This window comes from Vombatus ursinus, unplaced genomic scaffold (assembly GCF_900497805.2).
Source record: "Vombatus ursinus unplaced genomic scaffold, bare-nosed wombat genome assembly UNPS02009573.1, whole genome shotgun sequence".
Lineage (NCBI taxonomy): Eukaryota > Metazoa > Chordata > Mammalia > Diprotodontia > Vombatidae > Vombatus > Vombatus ursinus.
In genome coordinates this window covers 11196419-11218419 of record NW_020949351.1, presented here as the reverse complement: position 1 = coordinate 11218419, position 22001 = coordinate 11196419, and the positions used below count along the sequence as shown (strand labels likewise).

Here is a 22001-nt window from a genome sequence, read left to right as displayed (position 1 = left end):
CTAGGAAAGAAGGCTTACTTTTCTGTATTTTAATATGTGGAATGTAGGTGTTTATGGAAAATATCTGATATCCCCAATTTTTTTCCAGCAGGACAACTTCTTTGCTGCTACCTTATACACATATGTGTATGTGCACATACACACACACACACACACACACACACACATATATATATATATATATAAATATGTCACTGATGCACAGTATTACCTCCTCTAGATGACTGTGTGCAACTTAATGGTAGTCCCTTGCTCTTACTATTGGAACAGCTAAATGATGTAGTGGATAGAGTACCAGGCCTGGATTCAGAAAGACCTGAGTTCAAATTCTGCCTCAAACACTAATTGCATGATCCTGGGGAAGTACTCAACTCTTGTTTGTCTTAGTTCCCTTATCTGTAAAATGGAGATAATAAGAACACCTGACTCCCGGTATTGTTATGAAGATCAAATAAGATAATAATTATAAAGTGTTTATCACAATACCTCATACATAGTACTATATAAATGCTTCTACAACTACAATTACTAGTACTGTTAGGAATAATACTCTGATTTCCACTACTACAGATATTACTGGTTCTCCACACTAAAGTAACTTGTACAGAGGAGACAACAATAGCTGTTTAACTGTATTATTATTATTTTTAATCTAATACTCCCTAGAAAAGACTCCTCTATTTTTTCTTATCATTTCTCCTAAAATGTGAGTACATGAGTGAAAGTATTTGACACATATTAGTTATCATCTCCAATATGAAGCCATTCCAGATCCCACTACCATTTCCCTCTTGATATTACTTTGTACTTTGAAAGACAAAAGAAGTCTGATAAATATAATGTTCAACTGTGATTCCAGAGGATGAATGATAAAACAGTTTAATCAGCTACAGACAGAAAGGTGATGGATTCAAAGTGATGAATAAGGAATAAATTTTCCCACATGGCCAAAATAATAATTATTTGCATATATATATTTTACATATACATATTTGACAAAAGAGTTTCTTTTTTTCCCTTTAAAATGGGGGGGCACTTTGGAGAAGGAAAGAGGATCTAATGATTGAGCCTCTTTAGCTTTTTTTTTTCCCTAAAGGAAAAAAGGAAATGAGAGTCATTGCAGCAATAGTTTTAATGAACAGATAATTAGGAGGCGGAGTCAAGATGGTGGAATAAAAGCAGTGACATTCTTGAGCTCTCCCCCAAACCCCTCCAAATACCCATAAAAATGGATCTAAACAAATTCTACAGCAGCAGAACCCACAAAAAGACAGAGTGAAATGAATTTCCAGCCTAAGACAACCTGAATGGTTGATGGGAAAGATCTGTTGCAACTGCCTGGGAGAGGAGCACAGATCAGCATGGGCCAGGCAGGCTACAAAGGAAAAGATCAAGCCTGAGCAAACCTGGAACAGGCCTCAGGGGATTGAATCAAGGGCAACTGTGGTGATTTCCAGATTTCTCAACCCACAAACATCAAAGACAACTTTGAAGGTCAGTAGGAAAGGTCTGTACCACAGTGAGAGAAAAGCTTGGTCTGGACCTAGTCCCTGCACCAGAGCAGGGCATCAGCTACTTCCAGAGCTCTTGACCCACAGAAGGAGGGGGTATCAAGCAGTTCATCAGAGGGGGATTGTAGGGATCTCTTTTCTGGAGCTGAGGCAGGATTTTCTTCCTTTGCCTGGGCTTGGATCTGGGTCACAGTTCTGGGTGGTGGTCCTAGGGTGAGGAGGAGCACTGACTTGGTGAGATTGTGGCAGTGGTGGAGAGGGAATCCTCCTCACAGTTTCAAGGCAGAAGAGAGTGCTTGTGGTCACTCATAGACCAGCACACAGGCCAGGAAAGGAGTAAAAACCTCACCCTTGATCACACATTGGAAGAACTGAAAATTTACAGGTCCCTAGAAGTATCTCTGCACAAAACCCCCAAAGCTTGGGACAGTACATCCTCCATACAGGAAGCAGACCCCTACCTTAACAAAGAATTGAAAATTCAAATAATTGGCTGGGAACATGAGCAAACTGTGCAAAAAAAAAGTCAGGCCAATATTATTTTGGTGACAAAGATCAAAACATTCAACCAGAAGAAAACAAAGTCAAAGCTCCTATATCCAAAACCCCCAAGAAAATTATAAATCAGTTCCTGTCCATGGAAGAGATCAAAGAAGGATTTTGAGGAGGAAGTAAGAGAAGTAGAGGAAAAACTGGGAAGAGAAATGAGAGTGATGCAAGAAAATAATGAAAAAAAAAGTCAACAGCTTGCTAAAGGAGACCCAAAAAATACTAAAGAAAATAACATCTTAAAACATAGACTAACTCAAATGGCAAAAGAGTCCAAAAAACCAATGAAGAGAAGAATGCCTTAAAAAAGCAGAATTGGCCAAATGGAAAATGAAGTCCAAAAGTTCACTGAAGAAAATAATTTCTTAAAAACTAGAATGGAGAAAATGGAAGCTAATAACTTTATGAGAAATCAAGAAATTGTAAAGCAAAACCAAAGGAATGAAAAAAAAATGAAGACAATGTGAACTATCTCATTGGAAAAAACAACTGACCTGGAAAATAGAACCAGGAGAGATAATTTAAAAATTGTTGGACTACCTGAAAGCCATGATAAAAAATAAATAAATAAAGAGCCTAAACATCATCTTTCAAGAAATCATCAAGGAACACTGTCCTGATATTCTAGAACCAGAGGGCAAAATAGAAATGGAAAGAATCCAATGATCACCTCCTGAAAGACCCCCAAGGAAAACTCCTAGGAATATTATAGCCAAATTCCAGAGTTCCCAGGTCAAGGAGAAAATATTGCAAGCAGCCAGAAAGAAACAATTCAAGTGTTATGGAAACCCAATCAGGATAACACAAGATTTAGCAACTTCTATATTAAGGGACTAGAGGGCTTGGAATACAATATCCAGAGGTCAAATGAAATAGGATTACAACCAAGAATCACCTACCCAGCAAAACTGAGTATAATCCTTCAAGGGAAAAAATGGACATTCAGTGAAATAGAGAACTTTCAAGCAATCTTGATGAAAAGATCAAAGCTGAATAGAAAATCTGACTTTGAAATACAAGACTCAAAAGAAGCATGAAAAGGTACACAAGAAGAGAAATCAAAAGCAACTTATTAAAGTCAGACAGTTTGCATTCATACATGGAAAGATGATATTTGTAACTCATGAGACCTTAGTCTCATGGGTAGTTGGAGGGAAAAATTATATGTCTAGATAGATAGATAGATAGATAGAGGGGACAGACTGAGTTGAAGATGAAGGGATGATGTCTAAAAATAAAATTAAGGAGTGAGAGAGGATTGTACTGAGAGAAGGAAAAGGGAGAGGTAAAATGGGGTAAATTATCTCACATAAAACAGACGAGAAAAAGCTTTTACAGTGGAGGGAAAGAGGGGGAAAATGAAAGGGAATGAGTGAATCTTATTCTCATGGATTTGACTTAAGGAGGGAACAACATACATGCTCAATTGATTATGGAAATCTATTTTACCCTACAGGAAAATAGGAGGGAAGGGGATAAGAGAGCAGGGGGTGATAGAAGGGAGAGCAGATTGGGGGAGGGACTAATCAGAAGCAAACACTTTTGAGGAGGGACGGGGTCAAAAGAGAGAATAGAATACATGACTGCTGTGGAACTGTTTTGCATGACTACACACATATAACCTGTATCAAGTTGCTTGCCTTTTCAATGAGGGTGGGTGGGAGGGAGGAAGGAAAGGAGAGAATTTTTAACCCAAAGTTTTAAAAAGAAATATTAAAAAATTGTTTTCATGTGTAACTGGGAAATAAGATATATAGGCAATGGGGTATAGAAATCTATCATGCTGTATAGGAAAATAGAAGGGAAAAGGGATAAAAGAAGTGGGGGGGTGATAGAAGGGAGGGCAGATTAGGGAAAGGGGTATTCTGAATGCACGAGGTGAGAAAGGGAGAAAATTTGGAACTCAAAATCTTGTGGAAGTGAATGTTGAAAACTAAAAATAAATAAGTAAGAGGAAAAATAAATTTAAAAATGTACAGATAAATAGTACAGCATTGAAAATTAGATGTTGAATTCCTCAATTTCTTAAAAGGAAAAGCAAGCTATATGTAGTAGAGATTCAGTTTTGCATACAATCCTATTTTTCTGCTTTATTTTATTTCTGGAAATATTCTCTTTATTTGGTGTTTAACATCTTAATAAATAAAAAATACCAAAGAAATAACTTTGGATATCCATTGTTTTGATTTATATGATTGCATGTTGTATCTCCCCACTAGTTCTTGGGGACAAGAACTGTTTTTGTTCACGTTTCTGTCTTAGAACCTGTCATGGCATTATCTACAGAAATAGCACGAATGTTTGTTGAATTGACTGTGGTAGTATAGTACAGCAAGATGGATTTCTACATCAGATATAATGTTATAGGACTGACTTTGATAGAGAACCTTTAGAATCAATGTCAATAGATTCTATGGAAACTGGATTTTTTCTATGCTTCCCTGAAAGATTCATTCCTCCACCACAATTCCCTCAAGTAGGGTAAACATCACTGGCAATCACCAATAATTAGCATTCTATTTGGCACAATCAAATCAATTCAGGTGTACAAGCAGTCCTGATTTTACCTTTATGTATTTCACAAGTGTATATACAACTTGCTTAAATAACAGTGGCTATTATACTGGTCAGAATCATAAAAAGAAATAATTTCATTTCGAAATTCAATGTATATTATTTAGTTATATAATGCCATTTCCTAACAAACTATAATTAAACTGCACTTTCCACTTGCATGGATAGTCCTTCTATCACTACAAAAACACCTGATCCTGATCTCTTAAAAGCTGGACAAGACAAAAAAAATCATTATTGGATGGCTGTCCATAGTTTGTCAACAGGTCCATACACAAAGACTTCTCCAGTTTGACAGTACCTACCAGTACTTGTAATCTATTTGCTTAGCCTTTTTGTGCCCAAGGTAAAGTTTAACCTATAATGTGGCATAGGGGTAAGTACGACATTTGTGTAGTTGTTCTGTGAGCACTTCATACTGTATTATCCATTGCACTTTTCAATAGTACAATAATTAGGCCTGTGTCCTTCACTTTTCAAAGTAGTTATCAAAGTGCTCTTCTCTCTTAGGTGTTTAATCATACTAACTTTTTTTTATGAAGTTAAAGCTATTTTCAATGCGGGAAAATGTAGTCCTTACATTCTATTTTCTGCAACTCCATGTGTGCAAAGGAATTTTCCCCTTTATTTGTTGAGAATATCTGGATTTTTGGAGATTCTAAAGTTTAAACACATCTTTTTCATCCACTAGAATGATTAGTTTGATACTTATGCCAGCAGTTGCTATGTGATTAGTTAAATTAAGAATGATATTAGAGGAGGAGCCAAGATGGCAGAGAAAAGCCAGGAAGTTGCCTGAGTTCTTCCCAGTTGCCCTCAGAAACAATGTTAAATCAAACCTCTAAATAGATTCTGGAGTGGCAGAACCTACAAAAAGAGTGAAACAGTTTTCCAGCTTAAGATAACTTAGAAGGACTTCAGGAAAGGTCTATCTCAATTGGATAAAAGGAGAGCACAGCCCAGTGCAAGACAGTGTGCAAGCAAAGCCATCGGAAAGCTCTTAGCCACGGCACAGATCAGTAGCTAAGGCCTCTCAGTTGTGGATCAGCAGGCTAGTGGAACAGTAGGCCAGTTGTGAGGCTTCCGGATTCAGCACATAAGGCAAAGCACCATTTTAGGAAACCTGACACCAGGGCCTTGAATAGTTTGGATCTCCCCAGCTTAGTGGGCAACCTGCCAGCAACCAAGGCCCTACATGGAAAGTCAGTGATCTGGACCCTGGCTTTCAGCACAAGAAGCTTGAAACAGTGCCCTGTTTGCCTCAGGAGAAAAGCTAAACTTTAAAAGATGTGAAATAGGCTAAAAATGAGTAAAAATAGAAAAAAAACCCTGATCATACAAAGATATTATGGCTACAGAAAAGATCAAAACACAAACTCAGATGACAACAACATTGTCAACATTCCTAAATGTGAAGCCTCAAAGGGGAAGTTGAATTGGTCTCAAGATCAAAAACTCTACTTGGAAGAGTTCCAAAAGAATTTAGAAAATGAAATGAGAAGGAGAAGAAAATTGGGAAAATAAATGAGAGGTATGCAAGAGAGACTCAACAGTTTGGAAAATGTAGGAGAAAAATTGATTGAAAAACAACTCCTCAAAAAATACAATTGATCAAACGGAAAAAAAAAATCCACTGAAGAAAACAACTCGTTAAAAAGTAGAACTGGCCAAATAGAAAAGGAGGTACAAAAGCTAGCTGAAGAAAATCATTTCTTAAAAATTAGAATTGGGGGGCAGCTAGGTGGCACAGTGGATAGAGCACCAGCCCTGAATTCAGGGCTGAGTTCAAATCCGGCCTCAGACCAAACACTTGACACTTACTAGCTGTGTGACTCTGGGCAAGTCACTTAACCCCAATTGCCTAAAAACAAAAAACAAAAAAAAATTAGAATTGAGCAATTAGAAGCCAGTGACTCTATGAAACACCAAGAAGAAGTCAAACAACATCGAAAGAATGAAAAAAAAAAGCAGAAGAAAATTTAAAATATCTCATTGGAAAAACAACTGACCTGGAAAATAGGTACAGGAGAAATAATTTAAGAATTATTGGACTACCTGAAAGCCATGATAAAAAAAAAAGAGCCTGGACAGCATTCAAGAATTTATTAAGAAAAATTGTTCTGATATCCTAGAACCAGAGGGTAAAATAGTCATTGAAAGAATCCACTGATCACCTCTTGAAAGAGATTCCAAAATGAAAACTCCAAGGAATATTGTAGCCAAATTCCAAAAATATCAGTTCAAGGAGAATATACTGCAAGTATCCAGAAAGAAACAATTGAAATATCAAGGAGCCACAGTCAGAATTACATAGGACTTTGCTTCAATATTAAAGAATCAGAGGGCTTGGAATATGATGTTCTGGAAGGCAAAGGACCTTGGATTACAACCAAGGATCAACTACCCAAAAAATTGAGCATAATCTTTCAGGGGAGGAGATGCACATTCAATGACATAGGGGACTTTCAAATTTTCCTGTTGAAAAGACCAGAGTTCTACATAAAATTTGATCTTCAAATATAAGACTCAAGAGAAGCCAAAAAGGCAAACAAGAAAGAAAAAAAAATGTTATTCAATAAGATTAAAATATTTACATCCCTAAGTGGGAAGATGATACTTGTAACTCTTGAGAATTATATCTTTATTAGGGAAGTTAGAAGGAGTATACATAGACAGAGGGTGTGGGTAGAAGTTGACTTTGAAGTGATGATATAAAAATTAAGAGGTGAAAAAACGGATTGTATTGGGAGAAGATGAAAGGGAGAGGAAGAATTGGGGAAATTACCTCACACAAAGCGGCACAAAAGACCTAGTAAAGGGAAAGAAGAGAGGAGATGAACAGTGTTTGAACCTTATTCTCATTGGATCTGGCTCAAAGAGGGAATAACACACACACACAGACACACACACACACACAGACACACACATATATACATATAATTAACAACTTTAACAAAGTTGCAGGATAAAAAAATGAATCCACATAAAACATCAACATTTCTATGCATTACCAACAAAGCCCAGCAGTGAGAGATAGAAAGAGAAATAACATTTAAAGTTATTGTAGACATTATAAAATATTTGCCACTACTAGGTTTGTAGACCAAAGTGATCATACAAATGGAAAAGGACTCACATGTACAAAATATTTATGGCAGCTCTTTTTGTGGTGGCAAAGAATTAGAAATTGAAGGGATGCCCATCATTTGGCTTAACTAATTGTGGTATATGAACATAATGGAATACTATTGCTTCACAAGAAATGATGAGCAAGTGGATTTCAGAAAATGATGAGCAGGTGGATTTCAGAAAAAAAAAAAGCTGGAAAGACTTACATGATCTGATGCTAAGTGAAATGAGCAGAACCAGGAGAATATTGTACATAGTAACAACAATACTGCATGATGATGAACTATGATAGACTTTGCTCTTCTCAGCAATACAATGATCAAAGACAATTCCAAAAGACTTAGGATGGAAAATTCTATCCATATCCAGAGACAGAACTATAGAGTCTAAATGCAGATTGAAGCACACTCTTTTCACTTTTTTCTCTTTCTCGTGCTTTTCCCGTTTTGTTCTGATTCACAACATATATAATGTGGAAATATGTTTAACATGATTGTATACATATAACCTATATCAGATTGCTTGCTGTCTTAGGGAGGGGGGAGAGGAGGGAAGGAGGGAGAAAAATTTGTAACTAAAAATCTTATAAAAATTAATTTTGAAAACTATCTTTACATATAATTAGAAAAAATAAAGTAGGGAAAAAAGAATGATATTAATGATAGACACTAAAAAATCATTTTTGAAAAACTTACATACCCATGTCACACTTCCTAGAATCATCAAAGAAAGTAAAATAGATGCTAAATAGACATTAAGTAAACATTATTGTTATATGCATTCATTTCCTTTTTAACCTTTCATTACTGGGATGAAAAAAAGCCATCTGATTCAGATATGAGGGTCTAAACAAGAATATTGTTGCCAAATTTTTAAAGTATGAAATACTCCAAAGAAGTCCTAATCTGATTCCTCAGTACACTTGGGTCCTCAAAAACTACTTCAGGGAAGCATAAACTCTGTCTTGTCCTACCAATCTGGAAAAAGCTATGAGATCATGGCCAGCATATAGGCCAGGATATGGACTGTATCTAAGAGAAGCCAACCACCAGAAGCCTGTTGAAAAAGTAGTGAATTTATTTCACCACAACATCCTATGAAGACTTTCTATCTCCTGAGGTGGAGAGAGATTGAGATCTGGAGAGAGAAACCAAAATAATGAAATCATTAATCTTCTGAAGTTCTTAAGTAAACAATGATGATGATGCAGGATGGCTAAAACATCTTGGCCTTCTTTTAATTGCAACTCACCTTTGGAAGTATTTTTAATTCAGCAGTCTTTTAATAAATGATTTTTTCATAGACCAGAAGTATGATTTCAGATTTTGAAGGATTTGTGAAGATAATTTTATAAATAATTATGAGGAAACTGAGGCCCAGAGAAATTAAGAGATTTTCTGAAGGTCAAAGAAGGAAGTAACACCTTTTATCCAGCAATAGCACTTCTAGCACTGTATCCCAAAGAGATCATACAAATGGGAAAAGGACCCACGTGTACAAAAATATTTATAGTAGCTCTTTTTGTGGTGGCAAAGAATTGGAAATTAAGGTAATGCCCATCAATTGGGGAATGGCTGAACAAGTTGTGGTGTATAAGGGTAATGGAATAGTACTGTGCTATAAGAAATGATGAGCAGGCAGACTTCAGAAAAACCTTGAAAGACTTGTATGGACTGATGCTGAGTGAAGTGAGCAGAACCAGGAGAGCATTGTACATAGTAACAGCCACGCTGTGCAATGACTAACATTGATAGACTTAGACCTTCTCAGCAAAGCAAGGATCTAAGACATCTTCAAAGGTCTCATGATGGAAAATGCTATCCACATCCAAAGAAAGAACTATGGAGTTTGAATGCAGATCGAAGCATACTATTTGCTATTTTTTTCTTCTACTTTATTTTGTTTCCTCTTTTTGATGGTTCCTCCTATTGGTTCTAATTTTTCCTTACAACATCACTAATGTGAAAATATGTTTAATAGGAATATATATGAATATCCCATATTAGATTGTGTGACATCTTGGGGAGGAAAGGGAGAAGGGAGAAGTAGAAAAATTTAAAACTCAAAAGCTTATGGAAGTGATTGTTGATAAATCAAAAGAAATTAATAAAAAAGAAGGAAGTAACAGGGCCAACATTCAAATCCAGCTCTATTAACCCTAACATAATGCTTTAATAATTTAATATCTTTTTAGTGGGGGTAAATTTAGCTTACACTTTAAAGGATCCTATTTTTATGCCATATCATGAAACCAAAACTCCAAATGAGAGGAAAAACAGAAAGACATGTTTCCTTTAAAGTCTGAATGATTCAAAAATGCTCAACGTCACATGTCCTTGTATTCTTTCATCTTCTGAATATTTGAAATGAAGATGCAGGTTAAATGAATAATCTAAAATTGGCTATTATAATGTGAATTTGATGTAGAAAATCTAAGACTTTTGGATAGGATGACTCTTTCTTCTCTGTTATACTCACATGATTCCTAGACCTTCTAACACAGTGTATACAGCTAGTAGTTGAATTTGTATCTTTATAGGCTAAGAACTTTTTTTTTTAACCATTAACAGCCTTGAGAATAGATGTGGAGTTGATGCTGTTTTCAGAAAATAATTCCATTTGTGATTTTCTATATAAACTGTAGGCAATAGCAAACGAATGGTGCTTACATACTCCAGCAAAGCTGTTGTAACAAAAAAAGAAAAAAAAATCAATGAAAACTTCTCTACAACAGAACATCTGATTCTAAGGTGCCTCAACAAATTATCGCTTTTATACCTATTTTGAATAATAAATATGCCAGTCTAACTTCTTAAGTTCCAGTAAGGTCCTGTGCCCAAGAGGGTATTAAGCATTTTCCATTATTCTCTTCCTTTATGGGTAGCAATGGAGGGTAAGCAATTTTGAAGGTGATGATGGATGCAGCTAAACCTGGATTTCATGGGTTTCACTTTCTATTCCTCATTCCAGTGCCTGGGTGTACAATAAAAAAACAAAACAAAGCAAAACCACCAATAACCATGACCAATAGCCCTCTAGAGCTAAGGAAATGATTATTGGAAAGGATTCATATGAGGTAGAGTTGGCCTCAGTTCTACATTTCATCCAATATAAATGCTCATTGTATAAATGAGGAAACTAAGGCCTTGGAAGGACAGGTGACTCACCAGGCCAAAGAAAATGAGTGCAGGAATAACATATGAACCCTGGTCTTCTAGTTTTGGATATAGTCCTCTACTCTATTTTGTAAATTTTAAAGGGTTTATATTTTGAAAAAAATTTTTGTTTAGGCCATTGGGGTTAAGTGACTTGCCCAGGGTCACACAGCTAGTTAGTGACAAGTGTTTGGTCTGAGTCTGGATTTGAACTCAGGTCCTCCTGACTTCAGGGGTGGTGCTTTATCCACTGCACCACCTTGCTGCCCCTTAAAATTATTTTAACAAACCTATGGTCATTCCCTTCATGTTGCAGGTAAGAAAATAGAAGCATAGAGAGACAGACTTGCCAAATAGCCTAGCAGCAGTGAAAAATTTCAGATTTTAACTCAGACTCTCTAATTACAGATCCGACATTCTCTCCATTGGTCCTTACAACCACAAAACAAAGGGTTCATAATATCATATGGGAACTTTCAGTGTTCATTATTAGTGAAGAAATAGCAAAGAAATTGCATGATGTGTTTAGTTTCCTCTTGCTCGTGCTTAACAAATCTCCAAAAGGGAATATTTTTTTTAATAAGAGGGCTTTTCTCATTTTTTTTCACTGCTATAACCTGTTAGATCTCCTCTGTTGAATACTCCTTTCTTCAGTCACTTACCATTGGAAAGACTTTACACACAAATGTTGTGGAGTTCTATATATTTATTTTTAAGCCAAGAAAGACCATCAGGAAAGGTTTCCCAAAAGAGAAGGCATATGAAATGAACTCTGAAAGAAATTCTCCTTCCATTAACAGTACTACGACTGCAAAGTCTTTTCACTCTATACTGGGCTTTTGAAGCAACCTCTTTAATTGATCTTCCAGCCTCTACACTCTCCAAGTACCATTCACTCTATGTACTGCTGCTAGGCTAATAATCCTTAAAAATATTTTAACCCTTTGCCTACCCCCATTTAAGAACCTGCTGGATTTGCCAGTCCCATAAGACCAAGACACTTTTTGCACATGTAGATGTAGAAACATATACTTTTTATTTATTATTATTATTGATGTTCATAATGCAAGGAACTGTTAGACACTAAGGATACAAAGGAAAAAGCAACAAGAAAACATCATCTGCCCTCAAGGAGCTTAATGTCAATTGGGAGAATGAATATCACATGTAAATATATAAGAACATACATAATACTATGAGGAAAAGAGAGTTGAGAACTAATAACTAGAAACATCAGGAAAAGTTTCTTAAAGGAACATGAACTGAGCTCTGAAAGAACTAAGGATTCCAAAAGCAGTTTATGAGAGATAAGTGCATCCCAGGCATGGGGACATCCTGTACAAAGGCATGAAGGTGGGAAATGAAGCACTAGCTTCAGAGAACAGTAAGTAGGTCAGCTTATCTTGAATGTAGAGTGTATTAAGGAGGCATAAGGCAAAATACTCTGGAAATAAGGTGGTAGGAAGTCTTATTTTATAACTTTTCTTCTCCTACTACTGAGAGATAATATCCATAACAGGTACCCCAAACACCTAGTGCAGTGCTATCTGGACAGTGAGTGCTTAATATCTGTTAAATGAATAGTTGAAAGACAAATTAATCCCTCATCACTGACTACTTTATCAAGTCTCTGATCCATGAAATGACTTTCAAGTTCCTCAACAATACAATCCCATTCTAATATTTCTTCTTATTTTTGATTAGTTCCCAATCTATAACCTTTATTCTGTTTGCACATATTTACTGTTCTTTCCTATGTAATAATTCCTGTTTCCTTTGTTATATTAGGTCTGGTCTGGAATGCTTTGCCTCTTTATCCCTGTATATTTAAAAGCTATCTACCTTTTAAGGCTCAGCCCAGATATCAAATTCTCAATACACCTTTTATGACCTACCTCTCCCTTCTCCCCAAGACAGAAAATTTTCCAAAGGAAAAAGATAAGTAGCAGAATGAGGATTTGAAATTAGGTCCTCTGACTCCAAATCCAGCATCCCTTCCACTGTACCACACATTCCTATCATTTATTCAAACATCCTGACTAAAGTTATTATAACTTGAGGGGTCTTTATAAATTATCAGACTAACAAGCCTCATCCAACAAGAAAAGGTATGAAAAATCTTTTGCAAAATGTAAAGTGTCATATGCATGTTAACAACAACAACAATCACTATTATTTTATGCATGAGGAAACCAAAGCCTGGAGAAACTGAGTGATTTTTATAAGTCCATACCCTAGTAAATGGTTGAATTAGAACAAGAACTCAGGTCACCTCAAACCTGGTTTAGTATTCTTTCCAATATATCACACTGACTCCCTAATATGAATGGCAGAGAAGTCAGGATAAGGACACCCATTCTTATATTACTGAGAATTATTTATGCATTCAGTCTTATGCTAAAGTTTTGGTAAAACAAACAAACAAACAAACAAAAACCAAACAACAACAACAGCAACAACAACAACAAACCTTTTAAATTATAGAATAGTTTAACATCCCTTGAACTTAGGGACTAGCCCTCCTAAAACTGGAGACATCTTAGTGCTAATGGATAATGAGACACACAAAGCCCAATGCTCTCCTATTGTGAAATGATATCCTAGGTATCTTGCCATTCAAAAACAGTTTCACCACAAATTCCTCTTATCATTAGACCTAAAATAGTATTGCTTTGGAATGATCTAATTAATACAATTGTTATGGATTTCAAATGTTTGATTCCACACAGTTTCTGTAACTAGCTTCAGCTTCTTACTGCTGTTTTGTTAATAATGAGGCTTAGACAACCTTAAAATTCAGATATTGTAATTTTTCTGTTTAAGTTTCTACTGACTACTGATGTTAGGGTGTCTATAAACTTGTACTGTGTTCCATTACATACTCATATCAACAGTACCTTAGAGTTTCATTCTCAAGCCCTACTTCTGCTAAACTCTATTCTAGCACTGCTCAGTTGGGTTAAAAAAGTTCTATGAGATGCCATTCTACAGGAGTGGCAATGAAGATAAAACACCATGTGTTTTTGTTGCTAAGTGAACCATTCAGCTCTTTAGAGCAGTCTGATCCTAAAGAGGCAAAAGGTTTATTTAAAACACACCAAAATGAGGATTTTCCTTCACTGTAGTTGCTGAGAAGCCTAATCAACTTTTAAAGAACTAACAGTAGTGGTAGAAATAGAGAAATGTGGTTTCAAGCAATAACATTACTCTAACAATCTAATGGCATGTTCAAAAATAAAACTTGTGCCACAAATATAGTGGAATGAGGTGATTTAGAATGGCGGGAAGAGTTTGTTTCCAGAAATGGACAATAATGTAATAGGCAAGGGAAAAAACTGAAGTAACTCCCAATAAATTAATAGATGTTCTGAAAGCAAGACATTGATGCCTTCAAAGTAATACAGATTTGATAGTGGGAAGGGATCTTAGCAGTCATCTAGTTCAACTCAAGTTCACAAAATGAATTCTAACTATTACATACTAGACAAATTGTCCTTCCCCCTTTGTATGAAGATCTCTAAAGAGAGGAAATGTATCACTTCTTGGGGAAGTCTCTTGTACTTTTGTAAAGCTCAGGAATTCCAATTTTCCCTGAGTGCATACTTTTTTTGGGAAAATATATCATTACATTTTAAAAAGAATTAATTAACAAGAGTTTGCAGGAGAATACATGTTAAGGCATATATTTCTTTTATGAATGGAAAGACTGGTAAATGTTCCCACAACTGAAAGTGTATTACCAAATATAGGAGAAAAATAAGTAGTAGTATCATGGGAAGGTATTGGAGTATGTAGGTCCATGGCAAGAAGAAATGGGAATGTGAAAAATATCAAAACACACTTAAAGGAATTATATGTAGAGGAATATACAATATAATTTAGTTTATACATGCCCTGACAAATACGTTACATATAATGAATGCTCTTGCATATAAACCAAGAATTTGTTGATGATAATAACTATAAAAATAACATTTAATGAAGATTTTAAAAATTACTTTTATATATGACATTTCACATGATGCATACGGCAAGCATTCAAGGTCCAATTCATAAGAAATAATTGTACTCCAATTTATACTATTTAAGCATACCAAGATAAAAGTAACAACACAGATATGCATATTAAATGGAAATTAAAATGAAAAGTATCAGTCAAGAATCAATAACGAATAACCTATAATAGTTTACAAGTGAACTAAGTCTTTTGAGACATTGTGAATGTACAAAACATGTACAGCATCTTTTTTGTGGTATGAAAAACCTAAAACAAAGGTAGTGCTCATTAATTGTGGAATGGTTGAACAAATTATAATATACTAACATGATGGAAAACTACTGTGCTATAAAAATGGGCAACAAGATGGTTTCAAAGAGAGATAAGAAAGATAGTTTAATTGATTCAGACTGAAGTGAGCAAAAGCAGAAAAATGGTATATATTGTAACATAACATAGAGCATAGTAGATAACAATATATACTATAATATCTATATTAGAAAAATGATCACCTTTGAAATACTTAATAATACTAATCAAATAAATAATCAACCATTGTTTCAGACAATTAATAAAAGCATAGTGCCCAGCTCACAAAAGAATTATGATGGAATAATAAGAATAAGAAAAACACTTTTTATTGAAATTTGCTTTGTGCTAAAGTAGTTCAAGGATTTCTTCTTTCCTTCCTTCCCCACCCCTTTCATTCCCTACTTCTTTTCTTATTCTTTCCTTTCTTATTCTCTCTTTTTCTCCTTTTCTTATTCTCTCCTCTTTCTCTTCTTCTCTCCTTCCATTTTTTTCTTCCCTCCTTTTTCTCCTCCTTCCCACTTTCCTTTTGTTGTTCCCTCCTTCCCTTTTCCCCACCTACTTTCCTCCCTCCCTTGGTATTTGACATTTTAGGGCTCCCTCAGAATTTTTAAAAGTAATTATTAATCATTTGAAGCTCTAAACTGCATTTTGTGAAACTGAAAATGTAATTTCAATACAGATGGATTTCAGACGTTATGTTAAGTGCATTCTCTATGTTGTTGCTGATTTCTTGCCAAAAAACACCCCTAGGAATTGTGCTACTTTTGGAAAACTTCAGAATGCCTCCTGATGAAGCAAGTGCCCATGCTGCATGTATAACACTTAGAATGGCACAACACTTCAGAGTTGTTTGAGTATAGAAGGTCATGAGTTTGATGAATGTGACATTATTCCCAGAACACGTGCAGGTCTGACTGCTCTTACACCAATGCTATGACAAGACTCCAGCCAAAAGCAAAGGCACACTCAGCACTTCTCAGTTGTTCTTATCCCAACCTCACTATTTTTGCCCCTTGTTACTACACTGTTTTGTCACAAAGCCTTAGAGATATGAAACCAATTCCACTTCTGCCCCTAACGCTAACCCTCTAAAGGAACAATTACTCATTTTAGCTTTTGATTCTTGATCCTGGCTAAATTATAAATTCCCAAATGTTGTAGTGGTTTCTATATAATCTTTTCAAGGTTGTGTTTTTCTCATCTTCTATTTAAGAATATAAATTGACCTGTCAGTATAAAACACATAAATGAAACATCTTAATACCACTTTCTCAGGGGCTTTATTTACTTTGTGTTAAGGACAGTTTCATTATCTTTTAGAGAGAAATTGCGATGAAACAACACATTGTCTATCCAGGTGTGTGTGTGTGTATGTGTGTGTGTGTTTGTGTTCTTTTGGAAGGGAGCTGTCAAGTGATCTATTTTTGTCTTGAGTTCCAAGAAGACATTTCATTGAAATGAGGCTGAATTTTGTCTGGAAATAAGTAATGGCATTTTTTTGGTAAAATTTAGCTAATGACAACTCATTTAGAGACTGAGGCCTAAACTAGAAGAAGCTTGTGAGCTATATGGAATGTGCCACTCAGAATGATGTTATTTGGCCTAGAGTTATGGTGAAGTTTAACATTACTAAAATTACTCAATTTAAGAGGCAGCTGCTTCTTGGCTAGGGTTAGGAATTTAAAGATCTCTGTAACAGTCATTTCAAAGTATTTTTTATCAAAAACAATACAAGTCCTACTTATCCTATTAATTTAGAATCCAATCTCTGAGTCCTCACAGGGCAATAGTCTGATCATTCATCAGACAGATTTGGATGAGAAAAAATCATGAAAATAAGTGTATACCCATTTCCTATGGACTGAAAAATAAATTAATATAGTCCCAAAAGGAATATAGACTTCTGAAAAATGAATTAGAGGAGGACACATTTGTTTATTGGGGTTCTACTATTTTTAGGATAAAGCTAAGTACTACAGTCCCTATAGCGTAAGCTAGGCCCCTGTCCTTAAGGAGCTTGCCGTCTATTTGAAGGCACCAAATTGAAAAATATAAACATTTAAATAGAAATAATGTAATTAAAATGTACAAACAATATGTAAATGTTATAGAATTTTAGAGGTGGGAGAGATCACTTCAGGGCAGTGTGGCCATGAAAGTCCATACAGAAAAGGTTACATCTGAGTTGGGCTCCAAACATGTCTACAAATACTTGCTGTGCCATTTGGCAACTGCTTTTTCCCACTTCTCCTAGCCTTGTTATCTCCACTTTTCTGTGTCTTTGATTTCTTTATCTTACCTCTATATACTCTAAATTCAATTCATTCTCACAGCATCTGACATAATGCCTGAGGAACTGTAGTCAGTAAATATCAAACTAGGTTTATTTAATGAATGATTAGCTGATTAGACATATACAATAATAATATGTAACACCACCCATCCACTCCTTTGAGAAGTCTTGACCACTGAGCTTTGTAATTGGATATTTCAGGAATCTTTTTTTTAATTGAAAGGGCTAATTTTATTATACAGCGTAACCTAAGGAATCCTTTAAAGTAATAAAACATAATGTTGTATACAACATACTCACTCATTAAGCAGACACCTAAGATTTAAATATTTCATATTTCCAGTAGGTCCTATTTGTAATAGTTTATGTTCAACAAAGAGTAGAATTTTACACTAATTCATAGATTTGGAAATGAATAACTTAACTCAATAGGGTTTTATTTTGGTCATATAATCATTTTTCATTTTGATTTAGATAAAAGTACTTGTTATTTTAAGGAACTTTCAGAGATTATACTTATATCACAGAGTGGAGTGAATTCACAAAAAGAAAGAAAGGGGGGAAGGGAAGAATCTCATAAATACTTTCTGCATCTTATCCTCCAGGTTAACTACATCCTGCCAAAGAATTTTGAAAGCATTCATGGAAATGCAGTCTCATTTTCTGGTAAATTAACTCATAGTAGTCATTTTACTCCAGACAAGTTCAAATGTGTAGAGATTATTATTTTTCCCCTCAAATACATGTGATAAATATTACTCTAAGTCAGATAACTAAAGCTGAGGGTAGAATTTCTGCAAGTCTGATTTTAATATTAGCATTGAGGGAAAATATCTATATCTATCTGTCTATACATCCATACATCTATCCATCTATCTATCTATCTATCTATCTATCTCTCTATCTATCTATCTATCTATCTATCTATCTATCTGTTTACATATATGTATACTGCATTTGTTGGTTTCTAAAGACTGAAAGAAATAGAGTGTCAAATTGTGAACCAAATATTGTTTTATTTTCATGTGACATTTTTCCAAATTTTTCATTTGAGGAAAAATGCTGCTTAGTTAACAAGCTTAACAAAGCATTGTTTGTGAATATCACATACGCCCTTTGGGAAAAAATATATTTATTAATGTTTCTTAAATCTTTCTGCAAAACAGATGTTCAGAAGTTTTCTTAGATACAGAGAAAAAAACACGTGAAAATTAGAGCACTAAAGAAAATGTACACAAATTTATAAACAACACTTTTTATCTTAAAGGTAAATGTAAATATGTATGTATGCATGCATGGTATGTTTCCAGTTATAAGGGCAAAATGAGATTATAAAATAGTGAGGAAAGATACATAGGTTAGTATACTTTAGAGAAAAAACATCTTCAATTACTTGTTGTTAACCAGCTACTTAAAGTGTAATTTACATATTTAATTACATATGTAATTAACATATAAGAATAAATAACATACAAGAAAAAAATTCTTTTTTTAAACTATGGGGAACTTCCTAGTCATGAAAATCATCAAAGAAGTTGCCAAAATATAGTAGAATCCAAAAAAAGGCCCTTTGTTAAATGTTTAGTTTGTCCCATAGGTCAAATAACATCTCCTGAAACATATGATAGTTATGAAGAATTTTGCTATTATAAGCTTCTCTAACATATATTATTTCCTCTGATCTTCAGATTAACTCCATTAGATAGTACATGTGTTATTATTCATATCTGATGAAGAGAGAAACAGATTTGGAGAGGTCATTTCTAAGACCATGTGGCAAAGTATCAGAGCCATGACCTGAATCTGAAGCATGTATCACTAAGTTCTGTGAGTTTTGTTATAGTGGTTACAGTATGTGCTGCCTTTCTCCCTAAAATAAAAGTCTGCTATTAACTGTTAAGCATACCCTCCCCTTCATGTAATAACTATGAAGAATATACTACAATTAAAAAATGATTCACTAAAATTAACTCTTGCAGATAATCAGGGAAATAACTTTTTGTATTGTTTTGGTAGCACTTAACTCAAAATCATGTGATCTTGGAAGACTAATTACATGGCAATGATATGAGAGGAAGTTTCATATATTGGAAATGGATTTATTAAAGAAAAATATGAATAGTATAATTGTATTGGGGAAAACTAAAGTGAGCTAAAATATTTTAATAGCAATGCAACAGTAGGGATTCATATCAAGATCAACATGTAAAAACCCTTGATTGCATCCTATAACTAGCCTCATGATGATTTAGGTGAAAGAAACCATGATAGATAATATGTTTACTTTTGTTTTCATGTTAAAAGGGTTTTTTTTTCCCTTGGTCTGGGATAGAGGGCAATATTAAGATCAATGAGCAAGGAATGCAGATTTCAGCTCACTAAAAGGGGGTAAGAGGGAAATTAAACAATTAGATCTGTCTAAAAATAAAATTGGCCACTGGATATGGAAGTATGGTATACTTCTCTAGAGACAGCCCCAAGCAGAGGCTAGTTGGCTGTGGATGCTATAGATGGAATTCATATATACGTTAGAAATTGGACTGAGAAACTTCTGAGGTCCCTCTGGGTCTGATCTTACGTGGTCTGAGAAAGTTGCTAGTCACAAAATATGAAACAATATTCTTAAGGAATTTTAGTTTTACCATCATAAAATTAGTTTTTATAAGAGTTTGAGAAAACAAATTTAAATTTATTTCCCCTCAATCTAATAGACATTTGTAACAAAGTGAAATATTTGATTTTTATGTGTGTCAGAGAAAAGTTTTATTTAATATAATAAGGTCTTATTTCTCCTTATCTTTATTAATATCAACAAGTAATTGGCTTCCAATTTAAAACAAATACCAGATGATTTGATTGGGAAGCCATTTTCAAAAGAATCTATTTAACTTACAGATGAAAACTTGCAAAATAAAACACTTTTTTTTAGCAGAGTGACTCATTAAATGAAATTGCCAATTTTATCGTGATCACTTTAAACAATAAAGAAAAAAAGAATATGACCAGCACTTAGGTAGACACCATTTTATCTTTGCTATGAAAATGGTGTAACATTCTAACTGTACAATTATTTGTGATGCTGAGACCAGATACAAATAGCAAGAGGAATAATTACACAAGTCTAAGAAATCCAAGATTGTCAATGCTTGTAGCTCTGAGTATGAGGAATATGTATGACAAATCTCTAAACCTCAATATAAAAATGAACCATGTTTTCCCCTAAGTCTATCTACTCATTCACCTATCCAGTTTCAGTTTACAGCTATAGCAAAGACACTCGTGTATGGTTGTAATAGCTCACATTTCTGTAGCACCTTTAACATCTACATAGTACCTTTCTTACAATGACTATGAAGTAGCCAAGGAAAGAATTATGATCCCCAGGTTACCAATAAGGAAACTATTATTCACAAAGCTGAAGCAACTTGCCCATGATAGCTATTAGGTGTCATAGCCAGACTTCATTGCAAGGTGTTTTGCCCTCATGACTACTGCTCTTCCCCACTCACTCATTATTTGGCCTCTCAGTGGAAAACTTTGACATCACTTGCTCATTAATGAAAAAAAGGATTCAATGTTCACATTTTATATGTCAGTTATCACAAATGCCTCTGCTAATATAAAGAAACACCTCAAATTCACTTTTGGTGGCCTAACTGATAGTTTCAAATTATCATTTTTTGAGCAAGAGTATTTATTGGCTGGCCAGTCCATTGTAGTTTGGTCCCTTCAACCACAATGACAGATATGTTGCAATATAAATGGCAGTGCTTTCACATATGGAAGCCATGAGGATCTAAATATTTGCTCCTTGCTTCAGGAATAATTGCAAAGAAAGTAGTAGGCTTGTTTTCATGAAGTATAATAAAAATATTCTCACAATGGAAAAGTATTATAAAATATCATCAAATGTTGACTGTCTCTCCATCTTTGTTTCTCTCTGTGTGTCTCTATCTCTGTCTCTGTCTCTCTTTCTGTCTCTGTCTCTCAGTTTTTCCCAGTCTCTGTCTCTCTCTTACACACACACACACACACACATACACACACACACACACACACCACTATAATTAGAAAGTGAACTATTAATCCTGTTTTAGCAAATGCCAAGAACAATGTGACTGTGTTAATTCAGAATGAGCCAGAGTGAGTCAGTAACACTGGAGAATATCTATTAAATATCTAGTTCATAAGCTCATAGGATCATTAATTTAGAACTGAAAAGAATGTCAGAGGTCAAAGTTCCTTATAACAAATAAGTAACTTATTTAAATAAATAGAAATCTCAGTCTAGATTAGTGTGGACTAAATTTGTATAATTTAAAGCTATATGGAAAATGTATGCATATTAGGATTATGTACATAGCACAAATATATTGAAAAGAAGCCTAAACATTAAAATAAAATTAATTCAGTATGTCCAGCTACACACTTATTGTTAGATCTCAAGCTGAACTAAACTATACTATGATGTATTCCTCATT

The 22001-nt window shown here is 34.6% G+C and overlaps 1 protein-coding gene across 1 annotated transcript in view; it reads right to left on the bottom strand.

Moving 5' to 3' along the window:
• Positions 1-22001, bottom strand: part of DOK6 (docking protein 6) — a 622361-nt gene that overhangs the window by 590947 nt on the left and 9413 nt on the right. The window lies entirely within an intron of this gene.